Genomic DNA, 25,000 nt, shown 5'->3' with positions numbered 1-25,000 from the left:
CCGTTTTCATCCTCACTGGAGGATCCTCCTTCCTCGCCATGCAGCCATGCCAGGGAGGCCACGGACCTTCGCCTCTCCCTGAACCTCGCGACTCGTTCGCGAATGGCCGCACGACGCGCAGCTGTAGTAGGCGACGGAGGTGGTGATGGGGGCCGCCCACCACGCTGCAACTCCCTTGCTCTTGCTCGAGCTGCATTCCTCGCAACATTCCGGCGCTGGTTGCGAGCGACAGCCACCAAGTTGTCGGGGAGGCGTGCGGCTAACAGCTGGTCCTGCGCGGCTAACTCCTCCCTTTCCGCATTCCAGCCATCTTGCAGCTCGTCGGTTATCCGTGCGACGAACTCGCAAATGCCGCTCCACCTCTCCGGGCTCTCAAGCAAGGCTGCCTCGAAGCCCTCGGGGGTGATCTGGTTCGATCTCCCCGCCTCGAACAGCACCTCCCGTTCAGCGGCAAAACGCGGACAGCAAAATACGACGTGTTCCGCCGTCTCGGCAACGCCAGGACATCTGGGGCAGTCCGGGGACGACGTGAAGCCCATCCGGCACAGGTAGTCACGGAAAAATCCGTGGCCAGACAATACCTGCGCCAACTGGAACGTCACGTCTCCATGCTTCCGTGACTGCCATGCCCTCACGTCGGGTAGCACTCGATGCGTCCACCGAGTGTACCGACTGGCGTCTTCGCTGGCAGCATCCGCGTCCCACCGCTGCTGCCACTGTTCAAACGTCCGGTCACGCTCCAGCTCCCGAACGCCAGACCTGGGGATCTCGTTGACTGGATCGTTCAGCCGTTGATGGACCCTGCTGTCCTCCTCTATCTGCAGGCATATTGGAATGAGACCGGCCAGCAGCACGGCCGTCTCACCCCTCACCGTCCGGAAAGCCCGACAAACACGAATGGCCGTTGTCCTCTGCACCCGCTGCACCAATCTACGACATTGGCGCAGCTGCAGCCCCTCCGACCAAACTGGGGCCCCGTAACGCAGGATGGAGTCCGCTACGGCCGCCAGCAGTCGGGCACGCGACGACTTCGGTCCACTGTGGTTCGGCATGAGGCGCGTGACGGCTTCCGCGACCTTCATGGCCTTCGCTGCAGCCTGCTGAACGTGCGGCAACCATGACAGGTGGTCGTGCAACCAAACTCCAAGATAACGGATGGAGCGCTGGGATTGCACGACCACACCTCCGATGTTGATGCTGACGACCGGATGACGCTTCAGGGTGGAGATGAGCGTCATTTCCGTCTTCTCTGGCGCCAACGAGAGACGGTTCCGGTCCAACCAGTCCATGATTACCGCGATGGCTCGTTCAGCAGTCGAGGAAGCGGCTAGGGGTGTCGTTGCAGGGACCAAGACGACAAGGTCATCAGCGTAGCCAATAACCTCGGCCCCCTCAGGCAACTGGACACCCAGGACCCCGTCGTACAGCACGTTCCAAAGCGTGGGTCCCAAAATGGAACCCTGTGGAACGCCCGCACTGATGTTCCGCTCGACAGGGCCCTCGCTGGTGTCGATAACCAGCCGCCGGTCCTCGAAATAGCTCCTCAGTATCTGCTGCAGCGATGACGGTACCCCCTTGTCCCTCAGCGCGTTGGCGATGGCTTGCCAGGGCGCAGAGTTAAAGGCGTTGCGGATATCAAGTGCCACCACCATCAGGCAGCGCTTGTCTCGGGCGTTGGTGCGGCGAAAGGACATGGCCGTCCTGCCCGCTTCGACAACGCGCTGGATCGCACTGATGGTGGATCTGCCTCGCCGGAAACCGTACTGCCCGTCCGACAGCCGTTCCGCATCCGGTTCCTCCAGGAACTCGTTGAGGCGGTTAAGAATTAGGCGCTCCAACACCTTGCCGAGTGCGTCGAGCATGCACAGCGGCCGGTAGGAGGAGCTTTCCCCGGGAGGCTTGCCAGGCTTTGGCAGCAGTACCAGTCGTTGCCTCTTCCAGGGCGCTGGAAACGCACCCCGGTCCAGGCAGTCCTGGTACAAACGGACGAAAACCTCCGGGTACTTCCTAATGGCCGTCTTAACCGCCGCGTTGGGGATACCGTCCAGTCCAGGCGCTTTCCGGTTCGCCATCGATCCCACGATGGACAACAGCTCGCCCACGGTGACAGGGGTCAACGAAGAACTCCGCTCCTCGGTGTCGACGCTCGATGATTCAGCGTCCGGCCAGTCAACAGGCGGATGTGTCGGGAACAGATCGTTGGCTATCCGCTCCAACACGACACGGTCAGTCTCAGGTGGCACGAAGCAGCCACGAAGACGAGACATGACCACCCGATAACCGGCCCCAAACTCGTTGGTTTCCGCCTGTTGAATCAGCTCATCAAGCTGCGCTCGCTTGCTGGCCCGGACAGCCTTCTCGACAGCTCTCCTCGCCGACCGATGATGTGCAGCCACAATGCTGCGCTCCTGCAGGTCGGTGGTACGAAGCATCCGCTCATGCACGGTCGAACACTCCTCCCGAAGACGCAAGATCTCCGGAGTCCACCAGAAGAGGTCTCGATGGGGGTCACGATGCGACATGGTGACGCGCTCCATCGTGTCGTCGCATGCATCTAGCATGGCGTCGACCATCCCCTCCTGGCTGACGGCTCGTTCCGGAAAACCGGCCGTCTGGAGTGCGGCTGCGAATGCCTCCACCGAAAACTGCGTCGTCTTCCATCTACGGCCAGCGTGCCGAAACGTGGTAGACGACGAAGAGGACCCCTGTCCCCGCTGGCGATGCTGCTGCTGTTGTCGCTGCTGCCTCCCGTTCAGGTGACGATGCTGCTGCTGCAGGTGCTGCTGCTGCTGGTGCTGCTGCTGCTGGTGCTGCTGCTGTTGTCGTCGCTGCTGGTCAAGAGTTGGAGGCCCCACGGTGAAGAAAATGTACCGGTGGTCCGACGCCGTATAGTGGCACGAAGTGGTGTTCGCTGCCACCTCCCAAGTGTCTGGACGAGCAATGGATGCGCTCGCGAAAGACACATCCACGACACTGGGAGTGGCGACTCCGTTGCCCACGAACGTCGGGACCGATCCTTGGTTCAGGACCACAAGCCCAAGCTGCCGAATTGTATCGAGCAGCTCTTCACCGCGCCGGGTGGTACGTTGGCTACCCCACTCCTCATTCCAGGCGTTGAAATCGCCTGCCAGGACGATGCGAGGGTGGGGTTGGGCCTCCAACTCCACCGCCTCCAGAAGTTGCTCGAACTCGCCGGCGTTGAGACGTGGAGGGGCGTAACAGCTGATGAAGACCACCCCTCCAATCTGCGCAGCAGCCAACCCGGGCATGGCACAGCGCCAGACCCGCTGGATCGGAAGGTGGCCGGTCGCCACCACAGCTGCTCTCCCCGACGAATCCACCGTCCAGTTTCCGCTGCCCTCTGGAGGTCGGTACACCTCTGACAGCAGCAGCACGTCGACCCGCTTAGTGCGGGCTGTTTGCAGGGCCAGATCCTGAGCAGTGCGTCCACCACCCAGGTTGACCTGCATCACCCTCACTACACCCGACACTGTTGACCTTGTCGGCACGATGAGTGGCCCACTCGATGGGGCCCCTGGCAGACAATGCACTTAGCTGCCGACGTGCACTGACTAACGCGGTGGCCTACCTCGCCACACTGCAAACACTGACCCGTCCGGTCAGTTGAAGAACGGCAGTCCCGCGCCAGGTGCCCCATCAGCAGGCAACGGAAGCAGCGCTGACGGTCGAGCGGCTTCTTCGGCACTTCGCGGATGCCGCTGACACATTGGCAGAGTGTCAACTTCTGACCAATGAGACTCCGTGCCTTGGCCAGTGGGAGTCGAACACGCGCTCGCTTTGTGCCATCACGGAGCTCCCAAAGCTCGACGTGAGTGATGCCAGCCGCTGACCCCAGCTTCTCCTCAATGGCAAGCTTCACGTCACTCTCTTTGGCCAGAGAGTCGACGTTGGTGATGAGAAGCTCACCCATCTCCGTCACCACTCGTGCCTCGCCATCCTCACCTAGCGCTAGCTGGATCCGGCGAGCCAGCTCCGCGCTATCGACGTTCTTCCGCAACGGTACAAGCAGATGACCTTGCACGGTCCGGCGCCCCATGCCGATGTCTGCCCTGACGTCCTGCAGCTCCTGAGATGTACGCAGCTTCACGTACATCTCTGTCCAGGTTTTGTCCGAACCTGGGACCACCGCAATGCGGTCAGGACGCGGAGGACGCCCCTTAGACTGGGCACGATGCTGCTGATGTTGTTGCTGCTGACTCTGCTGCTGCTGCTGGCGCATCTGAGGTGGCCGGTACGGCTGGCCCACCTGCTGCGGTTGCTGCTGCTGCTGAGTCGAACGTTGCGATCGGCTCTTCCGACCGCTCACGACCGTAGCCCAGGACATCTGCTGCTGTTGCCGCTGCTGCTGACGTTGCGGTTGCTGCTGCTGCTGCTGCTGCTGGCCATTAGCCGACACTGCGACCGTCCGTCGCTGCGGCTGTGGCTGGCTGCGCTGCTGCTGCTGCTGCTGCTGCTGCTGCTGCCGCTGTTGTTGTTGCTGCTGCCGCTGCTGCTGCTGCTGCCGCTGCTGCTGCTGCTGCTGCTGCTGCTGCTGCTGCAGTTGCGAAGCTTTCTTCGCACGGTTGCGCTGCTGCCGGCTGCGTTTTGTCCTGGCACTGCCCTGACCAACAGGCTGTGCCGAGGAATGAAGCGCCGTCAAGGAACGCATGCCCTCTTGAAGCGCTTCCAGCGTACACTTCAGGGCCACTTCACGTTCCCGGCTAAGTCGCAGCTCTTCCGTCAGCGACTCGATCTGTTTGGCGAAGTTCTCCAGCATCTTGTGCTGGAAAGCCAGCACCGACGCTTCGCCATCGTCGTGGGGAGCCACGGTTGAAGACATCTCCCCTGCCGCTACCACTGGCGGCACCACCGTCTGCTCGAGAAGAGAGGCGTCGGAAAATTCCGCATCGTCCTCCTCCTCGGAATTATCAGCCTCGGACGGAACCGCCACCGTTGGTCCGGCCGGCCGTGGTGTCTCCGGTAAAGGGGAAGGGGTATCGGACCGCTTCCGAGGCGTGGACGACGACCGCACCCCGGAACGAAGCACCCGCCCCTCCATTCTCCGCTCCTTTCACAAAAAACCGCCTGCACGAATCGTTCAGACGGAACAAGGGAATATTCCCTTCAACATCTGCCAAGGTAACGACCGTCCGTCGCTAGAGCCCCTTTGGCAGATTTCCCGTCCGCGGATCGCAAGAATAAAAAACTCCCACTTTTTTCTTTATTAAAAACAATTTCGCAAGAGAAAACCGCAAGAATAAGAATTTTTAATAAATTCCGCAAGAGATTCAAGAAAACACCAAAAAACGGGTTCGTCGCCTGCTGACGCGTTGAAGTCTCTCGTTTTGGCGTTCCCGGGGAAGGATTCGGAGCCAAAGAACCGTTTCCGGTCTCCTGCTAAGCGTTCCCGGTCTCCGGCTGCGCGTTCTCACTCTCTGACCGCTAAGCGCCGGAAAGGTATGCAATTCGCATCGAGTTTTATAGCACCGTAACGCTTCGTAACGCTGGTGTCCCGGCTAAGCGCTACCGCTACCGGTCACTGGTGGCGCTGCAGACGTCGAAGAGAAGGTGGTTGCTGTCTTCGCTGGAAGTTGCGGAACCCGCCACGGGTGGCGCTGTCGTCATAAAAAGGGAGCTTTTACGTTGGGTTGTTGTCCTCACTGCTCGAAAACGCTTCGTGGTGTTGTTGATGACACAAACACACGCGACGACACACCTGACGCCACCGTACCACGCTGTTGCACGCACTTTCACGTCGAGTTTTTACTGTTTATCTCTTTTTAAAAGCACTTTACGTCGCTGGAAAACGATAGTTTATGCTCCCTAGCATGTGTTTTACCACTTTTCCAATGTTCTAACACGGTATTTCGATATTTATTCGCCACTGAAGTTCCCCATACAAAGTGTATGGGGACACTTTAAACTGAGTTTTAGCGCAGTAAATTGAAGTAAAACGATTTCCTTTTTCAATATTCGCTAAGAATGACACTCAATTCGCCCTTTTCGACTATTGTTCCGCTATTTATAAGCACTTTTGCACAATATTTTTGCAAAAAATACGGAGCGACACAAAGCACGTCTAAACTGCTGGCTTGACAGCTACGCACACAGGGATAACTGGCTTGTGGCCGCCAAGCGTTCATAGCGACGTGGCTTTTTGATCCTTCGATGTCGGCTCTTCCTATCATTGTAAAGCAAAATTTACCAAGCGTAGGATTGTTCACCCTTTCAAGGGAACGTGAGCTGGGTTTAGACCGTCGTGAGACAGGTTAGTTTTACCCTACTGGTGTGCATTGTTTGTCGCTATCTTAACGGAATTCCTGTGCAGTACGAGAGGAACCACAGGTACGGACCACTGGCTCAATACTAGTTCGAACGGACTATGGTATGACGCTACGTCCGCTGGATTATGCCTGAACGCCTCTAAGGTCGTATCCAATCCGAGCTGATAGCGCTTCTTATACCCATTAGGTGGTCGTAAGCTAGCGGGCCTAACAACCCTCCGAGAACCGTCCGTGCTGTCCATTGGCACACTGGCGTCTCATCCCCGCTTACTACTAGGCCGCAAAGGGCGGGTTCGCGCTGCACGTGTTAGTACCATACATGTTGGGAACACCGGTGGACGAGCTTGCCGACTGTGGATAGCACTAGTTTCGACACCTACGACCGCCCGCAAACGACGGGACTACAGGCTGGGAGCTTCAAGTTGTAGAGATGCGTTCGCATCGATCCTCTCAGGCGACCCATGCTTGGTGGTTAGTGCTTGCGCGTGCGCGCCCCGTGTGTGCTGGAATTGGCCAACCAGTGCACATTGGTGGTGCGTACCGTGACTTGCACCATGTGACGAGAGTGTTGAAGAACACTGTGTGGTGACTCTATGCCTATGTGATGGGGTGCTTGTAACACACGACCGAACCGACGGCTCGTTGGATGGTCACGACAGTGTGGTGCAGGTGCGCCCATGTGTAACGAATACATTGAGTGCCGTTGGAGGTTAGCGGTTGGTTGGTTGCATGCTACAACTTCGCGTTGTACATGGGCTGGCCGCTGCGCTTCCTTCGGGTTGCCACTTGATGTTGATAGGGTTGATGTATTGTGTTCGTTGACTTTTGGTTCATTCCAAAAGTCTTCGGACTTAGATAATTTTACAAGTGTCGGCGCTCTCGGACCGAAAATAAGAAGACAACTAAGAAGAAAAAGAGAAAGAAGCTAATAGTGGAAAGTATTCTTCTTCAAAGAAGGAACAAAAATTTTACAAGTGTTGAAAAATTTCCTAAGTCCAAAAAATTTTCTAAGTCCAGAAAATTTTCTAAGTCCCACAAAATGGAACTTGATGAAGAAGATACAGAAGTTGAAAATTTTTCTAAGTCCAAAAAATTTTCTAAGTCCAGAAAATTTTCTAAGTCCAAAGTGTTGGAGCAATTTCCAAAGGCCCATAGGTTGCACTGAATTTTCCTAAGTTGGCCACAAGTACCCATGAGGTATCGAGAAGGTTCACCCGAAGGACATAATATGTCCCAAAGTACCGATAGAGTACCCACAAATAGCACCGCGTTGGCCTAAGTTGGCCAAAAGTACCGATAGAGTACCCACAAGTAGCACTGAGTTGGCCTAAGTTGGCCAAAAGTACCGATAGAGTACCCACAAATAGCACCGAATGGGCCTAAGTTGGCCAAAAGTACCGATAGAGTACCCACAAGAAGCACTGAGTTGGCCTAAGTTGGCCAAAAGTACCGATAGAGTACCCACAAATAGCACCCAGTTGGCCTAAGTTGGCCAAAAGTACCGATAGAGCACCCACAAGTAGCACCCAATTGGCCTATGTTGGCCAAAAGTACCGATAGAGTACCCACAAGTAGCACCCAATTGGCCTATGTTGGCCAAAAGTACCGATAGAGTACCCACAAATAGCACCGAATGGGCCTAGGTTGGCCAAAAGTACCGATAGAGTACCCACAAATAGCACCGCGTTGGCCTAAGTTGGCCAAAAGTACCGATAGAGTACCCACAAAGAGCACCCAATTGGCCTAAGTTGGCCAAAAGTACCGCCAAGTAGCACCATAGAGGCCCGAGTAGAGCGAAATGTGGGCCAAATTGAACATTTGAAAATTTTTACAAGTCCAGAAAATTTTCTAAGTCCAGAAAATTTTCTAAGTCCAAAGAGTTGGACAAATTTCCTTAGGCCCAAAGGTTGCACTGAATGTTCCTAAGTTGGCCATCAGTACCCATGAAGTATAGCGAAGGTTCACCCGAAAGACACAATACGCCCTAAAGTACCCACAGAGTACCCACAAGTTGCACCCAATTGGCCTAAGTTGGCCAGAAGTACCGACAAGTACCACCATAGAAGCCCGAGTAGAGCGAAATGTGGGCCAAAGTACCGAGTAGTTGCCACAAATGCCCAAATGGATACCAAAATGTGGTACCAAGTACCTAACTGTTGCAACAAATGCTAGCTTTCTGACCAAAAGCTGTGGGCCAATTTCGTAGAAGAACCGCCTAGGCGAAAAGGCAAAAATCGCCGAAGCTGGCCCGCTCGCAGAGCTCGCGGGCCAGGAGATACTCATAGGGCGATTTACTAGAGTGGGGAACTTGAGAATTTTTGTGTCCGAGACTTTGGGCAACTTCGCGGCCGCCCCCTTAAAGTAAAAGATTTTCTCTGGGTGCCTAAAATTCGCAATTCCCGCAAAGTCGGGAAGACGTTAAAGTTTTTGCCCAAAAAATGGCCATCGATTTAAGGTGATTTTCCAATAAGAAAATGCTTCCTATTTTGAATTTTTTCGAATATTTCCTAAACTAAGCGTCGGAGCACATGGCCGTGGAGGAACTTTTGGTAGCTTTTGGCAAGGGCTATCGGATGAAATAATAAGAAAGGCCATCAGAGCGATATTGGATTAATGCGGGCTCATAAACGCACCTGAGAAGTGAAAATTGGTACCTTGCACGCAGGATGCAAGAAATGCTTGAGTGTTAACCATCATCGGTACCAAGTACCTAGGTTATATCGAGTGCGTAGATGGAAGTCGGTACCAAAGGGAAACCTTCCTAGGCTAGGTGCACGCAAGTGAGTATGGATCGATCAGTAGAAAGATGGGAAGCCCAAGGAAACCTTCCTAGGCTAGGTGCACGCAAGTGAGTATGGATCGATCAGTAGAAAGATGGGAAGCCCAAGGAAACCTTCCTAGGCTAGGTGCACGCAAGTGAGTATGGATCGATCAGTAGAAAGATGGGAAGCCATAGGAAACCTTCCTAGGCTAGGTGCACGCAAGTGAGTATGGATCGATCAGTAGAAAGATGGGAAGCCCAAGGAAACCTTCCTAGGCTAGGTGCACGCAAGTGAGTATGGATCGATCAGTAGAAAGATGGGAAGCCCAAGGAAACCTTCCTAGGCTAGGTGCACGCAAGTGAGTATGGATCGATCAGTAGAAAGATGGGAAGCCATAGGAAACCTTCCTAGGCTAGGTGCACGCAAGTGAGTATGGATCGATCAGTAGAAAGATGGGAAGCCATAGGAAACCTTCCTAGGCTAGGTGCACGCAAGTGAGTATGGATCGATCAGTAGAAAGTGGGAAGCCCATTACCAAATGCCCTAGTGAAGACCGTAAACGAATATCATGAACCGATAAGGAGCACCAAATGCCCTAGTGAAGACCGTAAACGAATATCATGAACCGATAAGGAGCACCAAATGCCCTAGTGAAGACCGTAAACGAATATCATGAACCGATAAGGAGCACCAAATGCCCTAGTGAAGACCGTAAACGAATATCATGAACCGAGAAGTAGCAACGAATGCCTGAAAAAGTACCAAGTCCTCGGTATAGAGTAACGAGAGTTAACCGCCGTGATGTATGCAATGTGGGCAGCCATTGCATGGGTTCTGGACTTGGTTCGCGAATAACTTTTTTGCTAGACATCGGACAAAGTTGACGTGGAAGAACGAAATGTAGCATTTGATGCCACCTATCCAAAACTTTTTCAAGATTGAAGATCCGATCGATACAGCCTGAGTTATAGGCAAAAGTTGGTGCAAAAACGAGCATTTTTAATGGTGAAAAATCAGTACTCCTCGAATAGCTCCTGTTGGAAGCATCGGACCACATGGTCGTGGAGGAACATATTGTAGCGCGCGGTGTCAAGTATCGACACCCAAAACCGCATGTCCGATGGACGGAAAATGACCAAGTTATAGTGAAAACTTGGTTGCACCAAATTCCCGAAGAAGTGCAACGAGAAGGTGAATGCGATGGTTGTTCGTCGAATAGCTCCGGCCACAGACATGGTAGCGATTAGTGGTGCATGGAAGAAATCTAGCCACAAGTGCCATCTACCCATGGCCAGAAGAAAGTGTGGCCATATCTTGGATACCGGCGGAGCTATGGGGCAAATATGGGCCAAAAATGGTGCAAGTTGGACCAAAAATCCGAAAAAGTACCTAGGTAAATGCGATGGTTGTTCGTCGAATAGCTCCGGCCACAGACATGGTAGCGATTAGTGGTGCATGGAAGAAATCTAGCCACAAGTGCCATCTACCCATGGCCAGAAGAAAGTGTGGCCATATCTTGGATACCGGCGGAGCTATGGGGCAAATATGGGCCAAAAATGGTGCAAGTTGGACCAAAAATCCGAAAAAGTACCTAGGTAAATGCGATGGTTGTTCGTCGAATAGCTCCGGCCACAGACATGGTAGCGATTAGTGGTGCATGGAAGAAATCTAGCCACAAGTGCCATCTACCCATGGCCAGAAGAAAGTGTGGCCATATCTTGGATACCGGCGGAGCTATGGGGCAAATATGGGCCAAAAATGGTGCAAGTTGGACCAAAAATCCGAAAAAGTACCTAGGTAAATGCGCAGGTTGTTCGTCGAATAGCTCCGGCCACAGACATGGTAGCGATTAGTGGCGCATGGAAGAAATCTAGCCACAAGTGCCATCTACCCATGGCCAGAAGAAAGTGTGGCCATATCTTGGATACCGGCGGAGCTATGGGGCAAATATGGGCCAAAAATGGTGCAAGTTGGACCAAAAATCCGACCAAGTGCGCGAGGCGCTTTCGTGAATAGCTCCGGCCACAGACATGGTAGCGATTAGTGGTGCATGGAAGAAATCTAGCCACAAGTGCCATCTACCCATGGCCAGAAGAAAGTGTGGCCATATCTTGGATACCGGCGGAGCTATGGGGCAAATATGGGCCAAAAATGGTGCAAGTTGGACCAAAAATCCGAAAAAGTACCTAGGTAAATGCGATGGTTGTTCGTCGAATAGCTCCGGCCACAGACATGGTAGCGATTAGTGGTGCATGGAAGAAATCTAGCCACAAGTGCCATCTACCCATGGCCAGAAGAAAGTGTGGCCATATCTTGGATACCGGCGGAGCTATGGGGCAAATATGGGCCAAAAATGGTGCAAGTTGGACCAAAAATCCGAAAAAGTACCTAGGTAAATGCGATGGTTGTTCGTCGAATAGCTCCGGCCACAGACATGGTAGCGATTAGTGGTGCATGGAAGAAATCTAGCCACAAGTGCCATCTACCCATGGCCAGAAGAAAGTGTGGCCATATCTTGGATACCGGCGGAGCTATGGGGCAAATATGGGCCAAAAATGGTGCAAGTTGGACCAAAAATCCGAAAAAGTACCTAGGTAAATGCGCAGGTTGTTCGTCGAATAGCTCCGGCCACAGACATGGTAGCGATTAGTGGTGCATGGAAGAAATCTAGCCACAAGTGCCATCTACCCATGGCCAGAAGAAAGTGTGGCCATATCTTGGATACCGGCGGAGCTATGGGGCAAATATGGGCCAAAAATGGTGCAAGTTGGACCAAAAATCCGAAAAAGTACCTAGGTAAATGTGATGGTTGTTCGTCGAATAGCTCCGGCCACAGACATGGTAGCGATTAGTGGTGCATGGAAGAAATCTAGCCACAAGTGCCATCTAGCCATGGCCAGAAGAAAGTGTGGCCATATCTTGGATACCGGCGGAGCTATGGTGCAAATATGGGCCAAAAATGGTGAAGTTGGACCAAAAATCCGACCAAGTGCGCGAGGCGCTTTCGTGAATAGCTCCGGCCACAGACATGGTAGCGGTTAGTGGTGCATGGAAGAAATCTAGCCACAAGTGCCATCTACCCATGGCCAGAAGAAAGTGTGGCGCTATCTTGGATACCGGCGGAGCTATGGGGCAAATATGGGCCAAAAATGGTGCAAGTTGGACCAAAAATCCGACCAAGTGCGCGAGGCGCTTTCGTGAATAGCTCCGGCCAGAGACATGGTAGCGATTAGTGGTGCATGGAAGAAATCTAGCCACAAGTGCCATCTACCCATGGTCAGAAGAAAGTGTGGCCATATCTTGGATACCGGCGGAGCTATGGGGCAAATATGGGCCAAAAATGGTGAAGTTGGACCAAAAATCCGAAAAAGTACCTAGGTCAATGCGATGGTTGTTCGTCGAATAGCTCCGGCCACAGACATGGTAGCGATTAGTGGTGCATGGAAGAAATCTAGCCACAAGTGCCATCTACCCATGGCCAGAACAAAGTGTGGCGCTATCTTGGATACCGGCGGAGCTATGGGGCAAATACGGGCCAACAATGGTGCCAGGTGGACCAAAAATCCGACCAAGTGCGCGAGGCGCTTTCGTGAATAGCTCCGGCCACAGACATGGTAGCGATTAGTGGTGCATGGAAGAAATCTAGCCACAAGTGCCATCTACCCATGGCCAGAAGAAAGTGTGGCCATATCTTGGATACCGGCGGAGCTATGGGGCAAATATGGGCCAAAAATGGTGCAAGTTGGACCAAAAATCCGAAAAAGTACCTAGGTAAATGCGATGGTTGTTCGTCGAATAGCTCCGGCCACAGACATGGTAGCGATTAGTGGTGCATGGAAGAAATCTAGCCACAAGTGCCATCTACCCATGGCCAGAAGAAAGTGTGGCGCTATCTTGGATACCGGCGGAGCTATGGGGCAAATATGGGCCAAAAATGGTGCAAGTTGGACCAAAAATCCGACCAAGTGCGCGAGGCGCTTTCGTGAATAGCTCCGGCCAGAGACATGGTAGCGATTAGTGGTGCATGGAAGAAATCTAGCCACAAGTGCCATCTACCCATGGCCAGAAGAAAGTGTGGCCATATCTTGGATACCGGCGGAGCTATGGGGCAAATATGGGCCAAAAATGGTGCAAGTTGGACCAAAAATCCGAAAAAGTACCTAGGTAAATGCGCAGGTTGTTCGTCGAATAGCTCCGGCCACAGACATGGTAGCGATTAGTGGCGCATGGAAGAAATCTAGCCACAAGTGCCATCTACCCATGGCCAGAAGAAAGTGTGGCCATATCTTGGATACCGGCGGAGCTATGGGGCAAATATGGGCCAAAAATGGTGCAAGTTGGACCAAAAATCCGACCAAGTGCGCGAGGCGCTTTCGTGAATAGCTCCGGCCACAGACATGGTAGCGATTAGTGGTGCATGGAAGAAATCTAGCCACAAGTGCCATCTACCCATGGCCAGAAGAAAGTGTGGCCATATCTTGGATACCGGCGGAGCTATGGGGCAAATATGGGCCAAAAATGGTGCAAGTTGGACCAAAAATCCGAAAAAGTACCTAGGTAAATGCGATGGTTGTTCGTCGAATAGCTCCGGCCACAGACATGGTAGCGATTAGTGGTGCATGGAAGAAATCTAGCCACAAGTGCCATCTACCCATGGCCAGAAGAAAGTGTGGCCATATCTTGGATACCGGCGGAGCTATGGGGCAAATATGGGCCAAAAATGGTGCAAGTTGGACCAAAAATCCGAAAAAGTACCTAGGTAAATGCGATGGTTGTTCGTCGAATAGCTCCGGCCACAGACATGGTAGCGATTAGTGGTGCATGGAAGAAATCTAGCCACAAGTGCCATCTACCCATGGCCAGAAGAAAGTGTGGCCATATCTTGGATACCGGCGGAGCTATGGGGCAAATATGGGCCAAAAATGGTGCAAGTTGGACCAAAAATCCGAAAAAGTACCTAGGTAAATGCGCAGGTTGTTCGTCGAATAGCTCCGGCCACAGACATGGTAGCGATTAGTGGTGCATGGAAGAAATCTAGCCACAAGTGCCATCTACCCATGGCCAGAAGAAAGTGTGGCCATATCTTGGATACCGGCGGAGCTATGGGGCAAATATGGGCCAAAAATGGTGCAAGTTGGACCAAAAATCCGAAAAAGTACCTAGGTAAATGTGATGGTTGTTCGTCGAATAGCTCCGGCCACAGACATGGTAGCGATTAGTGGTGCATGGAAGAAATCTAGCCACAAGTGCCATCTAGCCATGGCCAGAAGAAAGTGTGGCCATATCTTGGATACCGGCGGAGCTATGGTGCAAATATGGGCCAAAAATGGTGAAGTTGGACCAAAAATCCGACCAAGTGCGCGAGGCGCTTTCGTGAATAGCTCCGGCCACAGACATGGTAGCGGTTAGTGGTGCATGGAAGAAATCTAGCCACAAGTGCCATCTACCCATGGCCAGAAGAAAGTGTGGCGCTATCTTGGATACCGGCGGAGCTATGGGGCAAATATGGGCCAAAAATGGTGAAGTTGGACCAAAAATCCGAAAAAGTACCTAGGTCAATGCGATGGTTGTTCGTCGAATAGCTCCGGCCACAGACATGGTAGCGATTAGTGGTGCATGGAAGAAATCTAGCCACAAGTGCCATCTACCCATGGCCAGAAGAAAGTGTGGCGATATCTTGGATACCGGCGGAGCTATGGGGCAAATACGGGCCAAAAATGGGTAAACTTGTACGGTCCAAAGCCAAGGGTAAATTTTTTTATTCCTCTAATAACTTCTACCACAGACATTGAATCGGTTCGTGATGTATGGATGAAATGTAGCAAACAGTTGGAACTACCCATAAAATCTTAAAGATTGACGATCCAATGCATAGAACCGGAGTAATGTGCGATACTTGGTGAAAAATCGAGTGAAAAATTAACTATAAACTGTTTTTGGCCCATAACTCGAATACTAGACATCGGAAGGGGGGGTCGTAGAACGATTTTTTGTTGCCCTATCGATTCCCTATCGAACGAGCAAAAGTTGTTTTTTTGACCAAAAAGTACCCCCACTCTAGTAAAATTGGCCTGATTTTACTAGTCCCCGGTACCCGTACAGGCAAAATGAGCAAAATGCTCAAGTATGAATGGTTTTTGGCCCATAACTCGAATACTAGACGTCGCAGGGGGGTGTCGTGGAACAATTTTTGGTAGCCCTTGAAATTATCTATCGAATGACATATACTTGATTTTTGGCCAAAAAGTTCCCTAGACTAGTAAAAATCGCATCATTTTACTAGAGTCGGGTACCCTGGACGAAAAACCGCTTAAGTTGCGGTTTTTGGCTAATAACTCGAATACTAGACGTCGCAGGGGGGTGTCGTGGAACAATTTTTGGTAGCCCTTGAAATTATCTATCGAATGACATATACTTGATTTTTGGCCAAAAAGTTCCCTAGACTAGTAAAAATCGCATCATTTTACTAGAGTCGGGTACCCTGGACGAAAAACCGCTTAAGTTGCGGTTTTTGGCTAATAACTCGAATACTAGACGTCGCAGGGGGGTGTCGTGGAACAATTTTTGGTAGCCCTTGAAATTATCTATCGAATGACATATACTTGATTTTTTGACCAAAAAGTTCCTAGACTAGTAAAAATCGCATCATTTTACTAGAGTCGGGTACCCTGTACGAAAAACCGCTATAGTTGCGGTTTTTGGCCAATAACTCGAATACTAGACGTCGGAGGGGGGTGCCGTAGAACAATTTTTTGTAGCCCTTGAAATTACCTTTCGAATGATATATAGTGGTTTTTTGGTCAAACAGTGACCCCGAGACTAGTAACCCTCCATACACAAAACCGCCTAAAAAGTTTTGGTTTTGCAAAATTTTGAAAAGTGCGTCAAAAAAATTTTTTCAAAAAGTACCAAATCGTGATCAGAACTCACTATAGACCATAAAAAGTGAAATCCGATGGTCATTTGCAACACTTGGTCAATCGAGAAAAATTTCACTTTTTTACTAGAGTCGGGTACCCTGAACGAAAAATCGCTCAAGTGATGGTTTTTGGCCAATAACTCGAATACTAGACGTCGGAGGGGGGTGCCGTAGAACAATTTTTTGTAGCCCTTGAAATTACCTTTCGAATGATATATAGTGGTTTTTTGGTCAAACAGTGACCCCGAGACTAGTAACCCTCCATACACAAAACCGCCTACAAAAACTTTGTTTTGAAAAATTTTGAAAAGTTCAAAAAAATTTTTTTTTCAAAAACTACTAAAACGTGATAAGAACTTACTATAGACCATAAAAAGTGATATCCGATGATAATTTGCAAAAGTTGGTAACTAGTAAAAAATTTCACTTTTTTACTAGAGTCGGTGCAACGAGAAAAAAAAAGTCCGTGATGGAGAAAAATGGCACGTTTTCCACGCCTGTACGCTTTCGTTTACTATATAGGGGGTAGGTGAGCCAGAAGCATGATTTTGACTGAGTATGTATCTTTATGAATTGGACCCTTCTAAATCGATTGAGACTACCCCCAGGACGATCGGACGACTGCTTCTGGCTCAAAATGTGGTTTTTAGATTTTGATCGTCAATTATGCGAGAAAAAATCGATTAGAAGTAAAGATACGAAATGCTTGGTCTAAGTTGGGAAACGACTTCGGATATTTGTTGGACGTTGTCGTAGAAGGTCCGAGGACCAAGGAAAAGTGATTTCCAAGTGGATTTATGCACTATTAGTCGATGGTAAGATGTGAAATTAGTAGAACTTACCATACAGTTTGCGAAGTTGAAGCAATCGGTTGGTGAATATGGTACTGTCTGTCCAATTTGGTGGTTCGGAATGAGTGAAACGATGTTGATGATGGATAGACGTTCCGATTGCCCCCGATCGGGGAACATATAGTGGTCTTTAAGGTCCAAGTACCTATGTTTTGGTAAGCAGAACTGAGAGTTAAAGGATGAAAGTCGGCCATTCCTAATATCATCCTATCGGTGGTTCGCGAGTTGTTTGAGGACCGGAGCAGCTCGCGATGAAACGGTCCTAGGGTATTGGTTATCCATCCAAGGAAGAGTAAATGCGATCCTAGATGTGTGTCGTTGGCCGTTCTACCGGTATCGCCTATCGATGAGATATCGACGGGCATGCCTTACTCGAAAGTTGAATTCTAGGATCGATGGTCAAACAGACCTATGAGCGATAAACCAAACTGAACACGTATTGATGTCGGCTTTTCCTATCATTTGATGCCGCAGGTTGTTTAGGGACCGGAGCAGCTTGCGGCCGAGACGGTCCCCGGGGGTTTCTTTCTCCAAGGAGAAGAAACGATTAAGCAAAAGTTGTAGCAAGATACGATCCTCTGATGTGTCGTTGGCCGTTCAAGCGGTATCGCCTGTCGATGAGATATCGATGGGCATGCCTTACTCTCCCGACTGGATTACTGAGAGTTTAATCAGGGATCGATGGTCAAACAGACCAATGAGCGATAAACCAAACTGAACACATATTGATGTCGGCATTTCCTATCATTTGTCGCAGGTTGTTTAGGGACCGGAGCAGCTTGCGACCGAGACGGTCCCCGGGGGTTTCTTTCTCTAAGGAGTGGAAACGATTAAGCAAAAGTCGTAGCAATAATCGATCACCTGATGTGTCGTTGGCCGTTCTTGCGGTATCGCCTGTCGATGAGATATCGATGGGCATGCCTTACTCTCCTGACTGTTTAATTGAGAGTTATAATCAGGGATCGATGGTCAAAAAGACCTATGAGCGATAAACCAAACTGAACACGTATTGATGTCGGCATTTCCTATCATTTGTCGCAGGTTGTTTGGGGACCGGAGCAGCTTGCGACCGAGACGGTCCCTTCCCGAAAGATGGTGAACCGAGTCGTCTGGCGTAAAAACCGGACGACTCGAAAGGGCTTGACCCTTTCAAGTGAGCGATAATCACATTCTACGCTCAGTTCGACAGCTACAAGGCAATCACTCGCTATGTTCAGAGCTAATACATGCAACATGCCGGCATTGTTTCCACCGACGCATGGATTCAAGACTGGTGCACTTATTAGTTAAACCGTTCGCCTCCGGGTGTTTCGAGTTCAAGTCTGGATGAGGATTGATCTTGCTGGTAATAGCTTGAGCCCCTGAATAAGGGGTCGAAGCGTACATCTTGAGACCATGTACAACATATTACCAAATCGGCACCATGGGTTCGGGTGCAAGTGATGTAACCGTGAAAGATGTTGAGCAGCCCAACATCGGTTTACACACGCATAATGGGAAGGCAGCGCTGTCGACTGGTCAGTCGTGTAAGAAGTGTGCATTATCGATCACAAATATATTGGTGATCTGTAGGTTGCGCATACACCATGCCCGGTGTAAAGTGCCGTGGTCCCCCCCGGGGGGCTGCATCAAACCGTTCGCCACGCGAACTACCCAATGGAACGAACTCGATGCATTTAATAAGAAGAAGAGATGATAATGAAACACGGTCGATTTAAGAGTTGAAAACGTTGAAATGCCTATAAGCAAGTCTTAAGTTGGTGGTTTCGTTGTGCCCCAACAAATTGGTGCCTTACCCTACACCAAAGAGCCATTCAACATGGTTCAAGTGAGCGATAATCACATTCTACGCTCAGTTCGACAGCTACAAGGCAATCACTCGCTATGTTCAGAGCTAATACATGCAACATGCCGGCATTGTTTCCACCGACGCATGGATTCAAGACTGGTGCACTTATTAGTTAAACCGTTCGCCTCCGGGTGTTTCGAGTTCAAGTCTGGATGAGGATTGATCTTGCTGGTAATAGCTTGAGCCCCTGAATAAGGGGTCGAAGCGTACATCTTGAGACCATGTACAACATATTACCAAATCGGCACCATGGGTTCGGGTGCAAGTGATGTAACCGTGAAAGATGTTGAGCAGCCCAACATCGGTTTACACACGCATAATGGGAAGGCAGCGCTGTCGACTGGTCAGTCGTGTAAGAAGTGTGCATTATCGATCACAAATATATTGGTGATCTGTAGGTTGCGCATACACCATGCCCGGTGTAAAGTGCCGTGGTCCCCCCCGGGGGGCTGCATCAAACCGTTCGCCACGCGAACTACCCAATGGAACGAACTCGATGCATTTAATAAGAAGAAGAGATGATAATGAAACACGGTCGATTTAAGAGTTGAAAACGTTGAAATGCCTATAAGCAAGTCTTAAGTTGGTGGTTTCGTTGTGCCCCAACAAATTGGTGCCTTACCCTACACCAAAGAGCCATTCAACATGGTTCAAGTGAGCGATAATCACGCTCTACGCTCAGTATGACAGCTGCAAGGCAATCACTCGCTAAGTTCAGAGCTAATACATGCAACACGCCGGCATTGTTTCCACCGACGCATGGATTCAAGACTGGTGCACTTATTAGTTAAACCGTTCGCCTCCGGGTGTTTCGAGTTCAAGTCTGGATGAGGATTGTTCTTGCTGGTAATAGCTTGAGCCCCTGAATAAGGGGCCGAAGCGTACATCTTGAGAGTAAATGTACAACATATTACCAAATCGGCACCGTGGGTTCTGGTGCAAGTGATGTAACCATGAAAGATGTTGAGCAGCCCAACATCGGTTTACACACGCATAAGGGGTTTATTGTTATCTGTAGGTTGCGCATACACCATACCCGGTGTAAAGTGCCGTGGTCCCCCAGGGGGCTGCATCAAAACGTTCGCCATGCGAACTACCCAATGGAACGAACTCGATGTATTGAAAGAGATGAACAATTAATAGCGAGAATAGGGGCCCGGAAGCAATTCCGCGGCCCTACGGTCGATTCAAGAGTTGAAACGTTGTACAATCGTGGATAGCACCTAGTGCTAATATGGTGAGAGATAATGTGTGAGGAAATTTAGTTTCCTAAAGTTTAGTTAGTGGTTTCCGTTGTGCCCTAACAAACTTAAAGTTGGTGGTGACCGTTACACCCCAACAAATTGGTGCCTTACCCAACACCAAAGAGCCATTCCATATGGTTCTAGAGAGAGAGAGTTGTGTGGAAATTTATTTCCCACTAAGCGAGTGTGTGTCTGTAGTGGAACGAATTCTGGTTGATCCTACCAGTAATATACGCTTGTCTCAAAGGTTAAGCCATGCATGTCTAAGTACAAACATAAATGAATGTGAAACCGCATAAGGCTCAGTATAACAGCTATAATTCACAAGATCATCCTACCACTAGTTACTTGGATAACTGTGGAAAATCCAGAGCTAATACATGCAACATGCCGGGACTGTTGCCCTCGCGGGTAGCTGAACTGGTGCACTTATTAGTTAAACCAATCGCCTCCGGGCGGCTTGAGTTGAAGTCTGGATAAGGACGCAGATCGTATGGTCGCTTGTCGACTGACGACAGATCTTTCAAATGTCTGCCCTATCAACTATTGATGGTAGTGTAGAGGACTACCATGGTTGCGACGGGTAACGGGGAATCAGGGTTCGATTCCGGAGAGGGAGCCTGAGAAATGGCTACCACATCCAAGGAAGGCAGCAGGCGCGTAAATTACCCAATCCCAGTACGGGGAGGTAGTGACGAGAAATAACAATATGGACCTCTCTAACGATGGTCCATAATTGGAATGAGTTGAGTATAAATCCTTCAACAAGGATCAAGTGGAGGGCAAGTCTGGTGCCAGCAGCCGCGGTAATTCCAGCTCCACTAGCGTATATTAAAGTTGTTGCGGTTAAAACGTTCGAAGTTGATTGCCCGTCCAGACACGTGACCGCCACGGGCGCCCGGTTACACGCCGGGGCCGTTCGTGCGCGCGCTCACGGCTGCGACTCACAATGGTGTACTTGGGCGTTACTCTGTGAACGAGTACCGTGCTACCGGTTAACTCCGGCACGGGCTCCTCATGGTGCTCAAGATACTCACATTTACCTTGAACAAATTAGAGTGCTCAAAGCAGGCTAAGACAAAGCGTCCGGCCCCCCCGTGGGGTTGGCGTTGGCCGAGAATAATCTTGCATGGAATAATGGAATATGACCTCGGTTTATACGATTTCGTTGGTTTGTCAGAAACCTAGAGGTAATGATTAACAGAAGTAGTTGGGGGCATTGGTATTACGGCGCGAGAGGTGAAATTCGTAGACCGTCGTAGGACCAACTGAAGCGAAAGCGTTTGCCATGGATGCTTTCTTTAATCAAGAACGAAAGTTAGAGGATCGAAGGCGATTAGATACCGCCCTAGTTCTAACCGTAAACGATGCCAATTAGCAATTGGGAGACGCTACCCCTATTCGGTGCTCTCAGTCGCTTCCGGGAAACCAAAATCGGGTTCCGGGGGAAGTATGGTTGCAAAGTTGAAACTTAAAGGAATTGACGGAAGGGCACCACAAGAAGTGGAGCTTGCGGCTTAATTTGACTCAACACGGGAAAATTTACCAGGTCCAAACTTATCGAGGTAAGACAGATTGATAGCTCTTTCTCAAATTTAAGGGTAGTGGTGCATGGCCGTTCTTAGTTCGTGGAATGATTTGTCTGGTTAATTCCGATAACGAACGTGACTCAAACATGCTAACTAGAACGCTGTCAGCAGTGCGCCTCCGGGCGCACCTGACGTTACAGCCGGGCGGCGCCTTCACGGGCGGTCGTCGGCTACGTTTGCCCTGCTTAGCGGGACAACTTGTGTTTAGCAAGCTGAGAATGAGCGATAACAGGTCCGTGATGCCCTTAGATGTTCTGGGCTGCACGCGTGCTACAATGTGGGTCGCAGCGTGTTCTCGCCAATAGGCGCCCCCATTCCGAGAGGAACGGGAAATCACTAAAATGCCCATCTAGTCGGGATTGGGGACTGCAACGGTCCCCATGAACCTGGAATTTCTAGTAAGCACTAGTCATTAGCTAGTGCTGATTACGTCCCTGCCCTTTGTACACACCGCCCGTCGCTACTACCGATGGATTATTTAGTGAGGTTTCTGGAGGCTTACCTTCCGCGGTTCCTTCGTGAGCTGCAGCTGGCATGGCTGAAGTTGACCGAACTTGATGATTTAGAGGAAGTAAAAGTCGTAACAAGGTTTCCGTAGGTGAACCTGCGGAAGGATCATTACTGATGATCGTCCGCGAGTGACCAACCATGGGCTGCCTTCGGTGTAGCTCGGTCGCTCGCTTGCTATGTGTCAGAATTTGTTGAAAGCCAACTCGTTCGTTGTACACTTTGATGGGTGACCATCACTGTGTCTCCGTGCCGAGCTAGATCTCCCCTAGCCGTAAGGCACTTGAACGCCCCTTCGACGACGAGTTGCATGTGTGTGGTATGTGTCAGAATCTGGTGAAGCTTTCTGCATGTGATGTGCCTTGTGTGGATCCGTGGCCATTGCATTGTGTCTGGTGCTTAGATACCCAGACACTTAGAACGCTTGCGCGGAAAGCAAACTCGATCGTTGTACACTTTGATGGGTGACCATCACTGTGTCTCCGTGCCGTGCTAGATCCCCCCTAGCCGTAAGGCACTTTGAACGCCCCTTCGACGACGAGTTACAAGAGTGTGGTATGTGTCAGAATCTGGTGAAGCTTTCTGCATGTGATGTGCCTTGTGTGGATCCGTGGCCATTGCATTGTGTCTGGTGTGTAGGTACCCAGACACTTAGAACGCTTGCGCGGAAAGCAAACTCGATCGTTGTACACTTTGATGGGCAACCATCACTGTGTCTCCGTGCCGTGCTAGATCTCCCCTAGCCGTAAGGCACTTTGAACGCCCCTTCGACGACGAGTTACAAGAGTGTGGTATGTGTCATAATCTGGTGAAGCTTTCTGCATGTGATGTGCCTTGTGTGGATCCGTGGCCATTGCATTGTGTCTGGTGTGTAGGTACCCAGACACTTAAGCAAACTCGATCGTTGTACACTGTGATGGGCGAGCATCACTGTGTCTCCGTGCCGTGTAAGAGCTCCCCTGGCCATCAGGCACTTGAAAGGTCCTTCGACGACGAGTTACAATAGTGGTGTGTTAGATACGTCAGGTGATGGTATCTACTGTTGTGCAATACGTATCCGGCCACGGCACGGAACGAACGGGAACTGTGGTGCAGACATACAAAGAGTTAAGCCTATTAGTCATTAACTCTAAGGACGGGGCCATGGGGCGGTACGCAAAGGATACGGATGAGCGAGTATGCAGGCCCAATACTCAATAGCTCGATCCGATCCAAGCACATGAGTTGACTGCGGCGCCAGGTTAACCAATGTGCTAGATTCTATTTGGCCAGTAGAATCTTGTGTCTTATGCGATTTGATACCAAGACACCAGAACGAAAGTTAGTTGAAGAGTTATTAAACTCTTATGAAGTATGGTTGTGCAATCACAACTTATGACTTTAACCTATAAAGTGGATATGGACTTGCAATTATAACATGGAATCTCTACACACCCCATGAGCTCGATCCAATCCACGCACACGAGTTGCCTGAGTAGCGACAGGTATACCGATGTGCAATACGTATCCGGCCACGGCACGGAACGAACGGGAACTGTGGTGCAGACATACAAAGAGTTAAGCCTACTAGTCATTAACTCTAAGGACGGGGCCATGGGGCGGTACGCAAAGGATACGGATGAGCGAGTATGCAGGCCCAATACTCAATAGCTCGATCCGATCCAAGCACATGAGTTGACTGCGGCGCCAGGTTAACCAATGTGCTAGATTCTATTTGGCCAGTAGAATCTTGTGTCTTACGCGATTTGATACCAAGACACCAGAACGAAAGTTAGTTGAAGAGTGATTAAACTCTTATGAAGAATGGTTGTGCAATCACAACTTATGACTTTAACCTATAAAGTGGATATGGACTATCAATTATAACATGGGGCACACACCATGTTCTCGATCCAATCCACGCACACGAGTTGCCTGAGTAGCGACAGGTATACCGATGTGCAATACGTATCCGGCCATAGGCACGGAACGAACAGGAGCTGTGGTGCAGACATACAAGGGCCATGGGGCGGTACGCAAAGGATACGGATGAGCGAGTATGCAGGCCCAATACTCAATAGCTCGATCCGATCCAAGCACATGAGTTGACTGCGGCGTCAGGTTAACCGATGTGCAATACGTATCCGGCCATAGGCACGGAACGAACAGGAACTGTGGTGCAGACATACAAGGGCCATGGGGCGGTACGCAAAGGATACGGATGAGCGAGTATGCAGGCCCAATACTCAATAGCTCGATCCGATCCAAGCACATGAGTTGACTGCGGCGCCAGGTTAACCGATGTGCTAAGAGAGTTGTTCCTGGGCCTTCAAAGTGACTTCAAAACTATCTTAGCGAATGGTGGCCATGGGCGTAGACATGAGCCACAAGTCACAAGGCCTGGGACTATTGGGTAATAAAGACAACTTAGTCAGAAAGTTAGTCTTTGGACGTACCACCGGGATTGTGTTACATTGGGAACCTTACTATAAAACCCTAGGCAGGGGATCACTCGGCTCATGGATCGATGAAGACCGCAGCTAAATGCGCGTCACAATGTGAACTGCAGGACACATGAACACCGATAAGTTGAACGCATATTGCGCGTCGGACGATTAAACCCGGCCGATGCACACATTCTTGAGTGCCTATCAATTCCTTGATATACAACAAACCAAACTTCAGGGTGGAGCGTGCCACAATAGAACACTATGGCGAGCAGCCCGTCTAGTGTCGTGGGGGAAACACGCTTCCACACTGTGCATAATGGCGTGCTCGGGACCTTTGTTGGGACCGCAGGGCGCTGAAAGTAAAGGGGTGAACCGCATAAATCGCACGCACGTAAACGCGCACACACACAAATAGAGTGAGACGTATCGTAGGATACCGCTAAGAGTACGTTGTGAAACATGGGGAAATTCAATCGAAAACCTCTTTGATGTCCAAGAATTCGTTGACCGTATCCGTCGTAATACTGGATCAACGTGCTTGGGGGAAAACGTCAAAGGGTTTTATA

The 25,000-nt window shown here is 50.5% G+C and overlaps 2 long non-coding RNA genes and 1 other non-coding gene across 3 annotated transcripts in view; all 3 read left to right on the top strand.

Moving 5' to 3' along the window:
* LOC125774097 (uncharacterized) overlaps window positions 1–24,439 on the top strand; it is a 30,039-nt gene extending 5,600 nt beyond the window's left edge. The window contains exon 2 of the long non-coding RNA XR_007420592.1: window positions 23,490–24,439. This is a non-coding gene — a long non-coding RNA (uncharacterized LOC125774097). The remainder of the gene's footprint in view (window positions 1–23,489) is intronic.
* The window catches only part of LOC125774099 (uncharacterized), a 64,921-nt gene that overhangs the window by 12,338 nt on the left and 27,583 nt on the right, over window positions 1–25,000 (top strand). The window lies entirely within an intron of this gene.
* LOC125774105 (5.8S ribosomal RNA) lies at window positions 24,477–24,634 on the top strand. The gene has a single exon (XR_007420598.1). It is a non-coding gene; the product is annotated as a 5.8S ribosomal RNA (ribosomal RNA).

This window comes from Anopheles funestus (assembly GCF_943734845.2).
Source record: "Anopheles funestus chromosome X unlocalized genomic scaffold, idAnoFuneDA-416_04 X_unloc_80, whole genome shotgun sequence".
NCBI classification, from domain to species: domain Eukaryota; kingdom Metazoa; phylum Arthropoda; class Insecta; order Diptera; family Culicidae; genus Anopheles; species Anopheles funestus.
The sequence above is the reverse complement of the archived record's forward strand: the minus strand, read 5'-3'. Positions and strand labels throughout refer to the sequence as shown.